Source organism: Culex pipiens, chromosome 1 (genome assembly GCF_016801865.2).
Source record: "Culex pipiens pallens isolate TS chromosome 1, TS_CPP_V2, whole genome shotgun sequence".
NCBI lineage: Eukaryota > Metazoa > Arthropoda > Insecta > Diptera > Culicidae > Culex > Culex pipiens.
The window spans coordinates 53511717-53520268 of NC_068937.1; positions in this window are offsets into that span (position 1 = coordinate 53511717).

Consider the following 8552-nt stretch of genomic DNA (forward strand, 5'->3'; position numbering starts at 1 on the left):
TGGAGTTCCTGCGCTCCAGAGCACGGCCATGGACTCAACAGGTCCCGCGTCCGTAGTTGTGCACGCCGTTCGTGTGAAAAACACGCACACTCACTACGGCGGGAAGAGTAGTAGCAGCAGCCGAAGAAGAAGTTTGAAGCATTTGTTTGGGTTGGTGGAATAGGGTGATGGGAGTCCTGCGGAAAATGGCATTGGAAAAGAACGCAGAGAATAAAGTTTTTTTTAAATCAAGAAATTCAAAAGAAAAAAATAATTGGAAAAGGAACAGTCTATAATGAACGTATCAAACATAAACAAAAACAAATTTTAGTAATTTTCTACGAAATCGACCGATTTTGACCATTTTTATTTTTTCACAAAAAATCACTTTTTCCAAAATCGGTATTTTTTTATTTTTTTTATTTTTTTTGTTTGTTTTAGGGGACAAACCACGCATCTACACTCAACCCCCGGTGGTTGGTCACTTTTTCGTTTGACACTTTTTTAATTTGTACCCCGTTGGTTGGTCAAAGTCAAACTAAAAAGTGACGAACTGTCACTTTTACACGGCGCTCACGCACATTATCAAACCAAACGTTTGGTAGTGTGTGTGAACTCCGTGTAAAAGGGGTGTCAAACTAAAAAGTGACCCCGTTCGTTTGACAACAGTTGGTGTCAAACCATCGGGGTTTGAGTGTATTAAACGATTCAGAAGTATGGACCAACAGTTTGCCGACGAGTTATGATTTTTTTTAATATTGATTTTTTTTTATGAAAATCGAATTTTCAATCAAAAAGTAATTTACATTTTTTTTATTAAGTGCACCGTTTTCAAAATAAAGACATTCAAAGTTAGATTTTGTACGAAAAAATCGAATACGAATTTTAAAATAGTGTCCAATGATTGTCCATTCCAGAAAATATTGTTTGAGAAAAGTTCAGAAAATTTCCTACAATTTCGTCTAAGGATCATTGAAGATTGGACCACTGGTTACTGAGATACAGCGGATAAAAGAAAAAGAAACAGGAAAATTTATTTGTTTAAGTCTCATCCAAACAACCCTCCATTTGTCGATATCACAGCAACTAATGGTCCGATTTTCAATTTTTTTAAATGAAACATTGGTGAAATTATCCGATCTTTTCGAAAACAATATTTGTTTTTTTTTTATATCAAGACTAATATTTCAAAAAGGCGTAATATATAATTTTTAACCCTGAACTTTTCGAAAAAAAAAATATATTCCTGAGTGGACAATCATGGACAAAATTGTCAAAAGTTAAAAACCGGAATTTATCGGACAAAATTTCACTTTGGATGGCTATATTTTGAAATTTTTTGCACTAATCGAATAATTTGTAAAGTACATTTCGATTACAAATTCGATTTTACATAAAAAATTAGGTCAATAAATTTTAAGTACAAAATTTAAATTATAAAAAAATACTATATAAAAAACCATAATTCATCGGCAAAACTTTGGACCGTACTGGCTTAAAAGATCCGGGGTTTTGTCCCCTAAAACATAAAAAAATCAAAAATATAAAAAAATACGGACTTGGCAAATTTATTTTTTGTGAAAAATATTTCATTAAAAAATCACCTTTTTCAGTTTACTTGTTTTTTTTATGAATAGTTCTTATCAAAATATCAAATCAAAAAATTCTCTGAAAAATTACAGATTTTTAAATATTTACGTAATATTTTTGTATGAACAGCTGTCAACATTGTATGGAGATTTTTATCGGTGAACCAATGACACAACATTATTTCTTTGGTCATAGGGAAGGCCACCACACAGTTTGAGCCAAATCAAAAAATAGAAGTAAAAACCCTTTTCCGGGTTTTAAGGAGAATTGCTCATGTGCAGGTGGTTATGTTGCACATGACCAATATGATAAAGACTTTTGCAATTTCAAGAATTCTAACAAATTCTAGTAATTTCTTTTATAATATAGAATGTTAAAATTCGTTTTGTTCATGATTTAAATTGAAATTTTTTATTTCCCATCTCCTCCAACCTCGACATCGATGATGTCACAGACACAAAATCAACAAAAACATTTGGAATAGCCTTAATCGTTTTTTTCTTCAAATAAGTTGAAGTAAAATTTCATTTTGAAAAAGTTGCATTGAAAATAGCAATACATCCAGTATTTGCACCTTTTTGAATGTGAGTGCTGATAAAATAGAAAAAAAAAACTTTATGGAGCAAAAGTCCAATAAGCAAATGCATCAATAGTGTTGAAAATGTTGAAAATCAAACCACCCTTCCCAAAACAGGGGGAAAAGAAAAACAACGAAGGGTGTGGCAGGCAGCACGTGGTCTCTGGGTGGGTGGAATGGGGAGTAAAAACAAAAATAATACTGACTAGGGGGGTGAGCTAAATTGTGATGCTTGGGGGAGTGATAATAATGTTACGGTTCGTGCAAAAGTGGCACCAATACCAGGGCAATGTTGCTCGGGCACCCCAAGCAGGATAACATAAAACTTGCACACAGCAAGCACAAACTGATTACAGCAGGGGTGTGAGCGTGTGTTGGTGAGCTGGGTGGTTTTTGCAAGGAGTGCACGGGATGGTCACAGATAAGAGATTGAGGAAGTTGAAACAAATCTCTTAACTGAAGAACTGCTAACTTAACTGTTTTTTTACATTAAACATTAAACATTAAACATTAAACATTAAACATTAAACATTAAACATTAAACATTAAACATTAAACATTAAATATTAAACATTAAACATCAAACATTAAACATTAAACGTTAAACATTAAACATTAAACATTAAACATTAAACATTAAACATTAAACATTAAACATTAAACATTAAACATTAAACATTAAACATTAAACATTAAACATTAAACATTAAACATTAAACATTAAACATTAAACATTAAACATTAAACATTAAACATTAAACATTAAACATTAAACATTAAACATTAAACATTAAACATTAAACATTAAACATTAAACATTAAACATTAAACATTAAACATTAAACATTAAACATTAAACATTAAACATTAAACATTAAACATTAAACATTAAACATTAAACATTAAACATTAAACATTAAACATTAAACATTAAACATTAAACATTAAACATTAAACATTAAACATTAAACATTAAACATTAAACATTAAACATTAAACATTAAACATTAAACATTAAACATTAAACATTAAACATTAAACATTAAACATTAAACATTAAACATTAAACATTAAACATTAAACATTAAACATTAAACATTAAACATTAAACATTAAACATTAAACATTAAACATTAAACATTAAACATTAAACATTAAACATTAAACATTAAACATTAAACATTAAACATTAAACATTAAACATTAAACATTAAACATTAAACATTAAACATTAAACATTAAACATTAAACATTAAACATTAAACATTAAACATTAAACATTAAACATTAAACATTAAACATTAAACATTAAACATTAAACATTAAACATTAAACATTAAACATTAAACATTAAACATTAAACATTAAACATTAAACATTAAACATTAAACATTAAACATTAAACATTAAACATTAAACATTAAACATTAAACATTAAACATTAAACATTAAACATTAAACATTAAACATTAAACATTAAACATTAAACATTAAACATTAAACATTAAACATTAAACATTAAACATTAAACATTAAACATTAAACATTAAACATTAAACATTAAACATTACAACTCTATGTCAGCGCAAGTTTGCCCAATAAATTGAAATTGCAACCTTGACTCAATTCTTCATGACCAGCAAACCGTTACCAATACGACAAATTAGAATTTCACGCGTCCTGACCAGGTATAACTTTAATTAATATTTCTGAAATAAATTATTCTCACAAGGGAAAATCATGACGACACGCAACCCTAGTATAGGTATACAATATGCAAATATCGTCTAGCAAGAGGTCAGTCTGTGTTGGGGTAAGATTTGTACGTTGACTTATGCCAATTGATTAGCTCATTCAACGCTAAACCTTACAGTGGTGACATCACAATTCTCAAGCTCATACCGTGGTCATCACGCCGAATGACTATACCCTAAGCTTCGTCACACCTTTAATTCACGTTTGCAGAGTGTGAATTCACCCTAAACATTTTTTTTCGTAAAATCTGAGGTCACTCATTACAATTTTTTACACTCGTCGAAATGTTATATTTTGAATAGTGATTTTATTTTTAAGGTAAAATGAGTAATAAACTGATGTCAAACCAAGCGTCTCCACTGTCCAAAAAGACTTCGGACATTATCATTTAAAAAGAACATACATTTATAAAGCATTTAATCAGTAATCAAGTAAACAACATTAAATCAGCGAAGAATTCGCTACCACCGGTAATTTCAAGGATATGTTGTCTACAATGTTTCGGTCAGCAGGTTAAAGCTGTTGTTGTTTCACGGTTCAGCTGCTAGTCTGAACCGTAAAGCACAAAAAATGAACAGCAAGTTGTTTTAAACTGAGGGCAAAACATGTGTTTCAAAAGGAACTAAAAAAAACTAACTTTGATTGGAACTTTGATGAATTTATTCAATAAAATTAAATCTCTTAATATGAATACACATTAGGGTGCCCAGAATATAGGACTTATTTTTTTTCTAAACCTCACTCCACAAGCTGAATATTGTTCCTTGGGCTATTTTAGGACTCTGGGCTGAATATGAGCAAAATCGGTCAACATTTACCCATTGATACTCGAAGGTGAAGTTTGTATGGGATAAATCGAAAAAATGTATGGAAAACCCAATTTGAGATTCTTGTTGAAAATTTAATGCTTTACAACTTTGTAGAACACACCAAAGCTTTAAAACTTGATCCTGAAAAGTTATTAGCGATTTAGAAAAGTCATTTTTGTATGAAAAACATTTTTTTCACCAACTTTAGGCTCGGGTATCAATGGGTTAATCTCAACCAATTTCGCTCAAAATTTGCACAGATGCTTAAAATAACCCGAAAAAACAATTTTTGCTTGTGGAGCAGGGGGTCATTTTTTCTGGGCACCCAAATAAACATTGAAACTCAAAAATATATAATTTAAATAACACCTTTTTACTCATAACCCTTAACATAAGTTTAATTTCTTTGTTTTGATCCACGCTTTCGCTAGAAATTTTCCTTATTTTCCGCCCACTAGAAGTTAGCCTTCAAAAAAGAAGAGCAATACCATCACCACAAAGAACAAAAGAAAAGCGTCGCGACGACTACGATGGACGTCTCGGCGCCGCCAGTCGTTTGCCGGGGGATGTTTGTGGAGAACAACAACAACAAAAAGTACATAACACTCTCTCGAATGAATGTGGGAGAGTGGAAAAGTGGCGAGGAAAACAACTTTGCTCCAATTGGAGAGGATGGATGGCGTAGTGGCGATGACTAATTTCACTTTCGCACACTACTTTTAGTGAATGGATCGAATTTTTGGAGGTGTGCTAAAGTAAACCCAAAATATTATTTACACTGAAATACTATCATGAGATATAAGAATATAATCCTAAATTAGCAGCCAGGGGAGCATTCTTTTATTACGTAACGCAAAATTTAGGATTTTTGAACCCCCCTCCCCCCCTTCGTAACAAATTGTAACGATGCACATTTTGTGATGAAAAATTTAAACAATTTAAAGTTTGACAGAAACCTAGTACTACGTTTTGTTAAGAAACTCATGCCGAACATTTTGCTACAAAAAGCTCATGAAAAGATGATTTCTATAAAAACTTATATAACAAATACTACTACAAATATAAAAAAAAGTGCAAAAAAAGTTTGTACACCTTTCGAAAAATTAACATAAATAAAGTTATTTGTTAACAAATCACCATAAATCCAGTCTCCGAACCCCAAATAGGCATCCTTGACTGATTAATACAATAATTTGGATTGAATATAAAGTTTTCTAACTACTTAGTATAAGAGTTTATATAACTCTGGAATTTCTATATAAAACTTATCTAAACTTAATTGTTCAAACTTTTAATTTAGCTTAATGTCAATATATTACCATAGAATTGCTAAACAAGCATTTTGGAGTGGGTATAACACCGTTTTGGGGGTTTTTGTATCTAAAAAATAGATTTTTCGTTGGAATTTCGTACCAACCCGGAATCAACCCGGAATTACGTCGTCGTAAAATCCGCCGGCATCTGAACCGGTCCACTATTCTCAAGTCAACCTATGCAGCATCGGAAAGGGCATAAAATTTCCGATCTTTTGATACCCAAACATCTAGGTTTTCTATAAAACCCACGTTTTTAAATACCTAGGTAAAAACGTTGTTATGGTTTCGTTTGAGCAACCTGCCAAAAATGTAACTTTCTTAATTTTTGTTCTCGTGGATCAAACTTACTTTTTGCTCAGGTATTTTAAAACGTGGGTTTTATAAAACGCCTAGATGTTTGCGTATCAAATCTATTCTATAGATACAAAGACTCCCAAAACGGTGCTATACCCACCCCTAAATGTTTATATAGCAATTCTATGGTAATATATTGACATTTAATTGAATTAAAAGTTTGCAAAATTAAGTTTAGATAAGTTTTATATAGAATTTCCGAATTATAAAAACTTTTTTACTAAGAAGTTAGTAACAAATTATTTTTTTAATCAGTCAAGGATGCCTATTTGGAGTTGAGAGACTGGATTTATGGTGATTTGTCAACAAATAGCTGTATTTATGTTAATTTTTGAAAAGGTGTACCGTAATCTGGGGTGAATCGGGACTACAGTCTGAATAGGGACAGCAGTTTTTAGAGCACTTAAAGTTTTTAAATTTGGAAATGGATGTACACATTTTGTTGGCCAGAGTCTGTTCTAACCGAAACCAACCAGAAAAATCAAAATATTGTGCTCCAACATGGTAAAAACTGCTGTCCCAATTCGCCCCATGTGTCCCGATTGACCCCAAATTACGGTACACACTTTTTTTGCACCTTTTTTGATTTTTGTAATATTATTTGTTATATAACTTTGTATAGAAATCATATTTCATGAGATTTTTGTAGCAAAATGTTCGGCATGAGTTTCTGAACAAAACGTAGTACTAGGTTTCTGTCAACATTAAATTGTTTACATGTTTCATCACAAAATGTGCATAGTGCCCAAGGGGTGTAAATATTTATTTTACATACTGTATATTATAATTTGTATGAGTGCTTATAGAAATTTTTGCGTTACGTAACAGACATTTTCAGCATACCCCCCCCCCTCCGCCTGCTTTCGTAACAGATTCTGACACACTCTCCCCCCGCCCTGACTGCGTTACGTAATAAAGGAACGCTCCCCAGAAGAGCAAATGAATTTATGTAAGTCAATATGTTTAAGATATAAACTGTTTAACTTAGGCCGTTGCAAATATTTTTCTAAGTCTATGTCGCCCCCCCCCCCCTTTAAAATCGGTCCGAAAAATCAGGGGGCAAAAAAAAATTTAAAAAAGAACTTCAAAATTTTAAGGGAAATAGAAGTCTAACCAACTGAAAACAATTAGAAATGCATTTTGCTGCATTTAAAATCATATTTAGCATGTCTGGGATCGATCAAAAATATTTTAAATTTTTGTGAAAATCCAATGTACAGCACCGAAAAAAAAATTGTTTCGGCGAAAAAAAAATCTCTTCAATACTTGCATATTTTGAAAACTAATGATTGCAAAACAACTGGGCAAGTGTAAAATGCATTTTAAAACACTTTTTTAATTCAAATGTTGAGACCATAGCTTGAAATTTCAATTTTTCGAAAAAAACACTAAAAAAGTAAAAAAAACACTCGTCTGTAAAAAAATTGGAACATGTCATTTTAAGGAAAATTTAATGTACTTTTCGAATCTACATTGACCCAGAAGGGTTTTTTTTTATTTAGAACAACATTTTTCATTTTAAAATTTCGTGTTTTTTCTAACTTTGCAGGGTTTTTTTTTAGAGTATAACAATGTTCTACAAAGTTGTAGAGCAGACAATTACAAAAGTTTTGACATATAAACATAACGGGTTTGCTTGTAAACATCACGAGTTATCGTGATTTTACGAAAAAAAGTTTTGAAAACGTTGGTCGTCGTCGATCATGGCCATTCATGACAACAGAGATGGACGACGAAACAAAGAGAAACGCAAAAATTAACTTTTTCAAAACTTTTTTTTCGTAAAATCGCGATTACTCGTGATGTTTATAAGCAAACATCTATGTTTATATATCATTTTTTTTGTTATTTTCGCTCTACAACTTTGTAGAACATTTTTACACTCTAAAAAATATCCCTGCAAAGTTGAAAAAACACGAAATTTTAAAATGGAAAAAAAAAATTTCTAAGTGAAAAAATATCCCTTCTGGGTCAATGTAGATTCGAAAAACATTAAATTTCCCTTAAGGGTGCACAGCAACGAGGGAAGTTGTTGTCTTCTTATACCAAAAATGTCAAACTTACGGACCCAATCCTGCAACTACGGGATTGTAAAATTTATGAAACTTTGCTGTAAATTACTTGGTGGACAGTACTTTAGGGGATGAATATAAAAATATTTCGATTGTACCC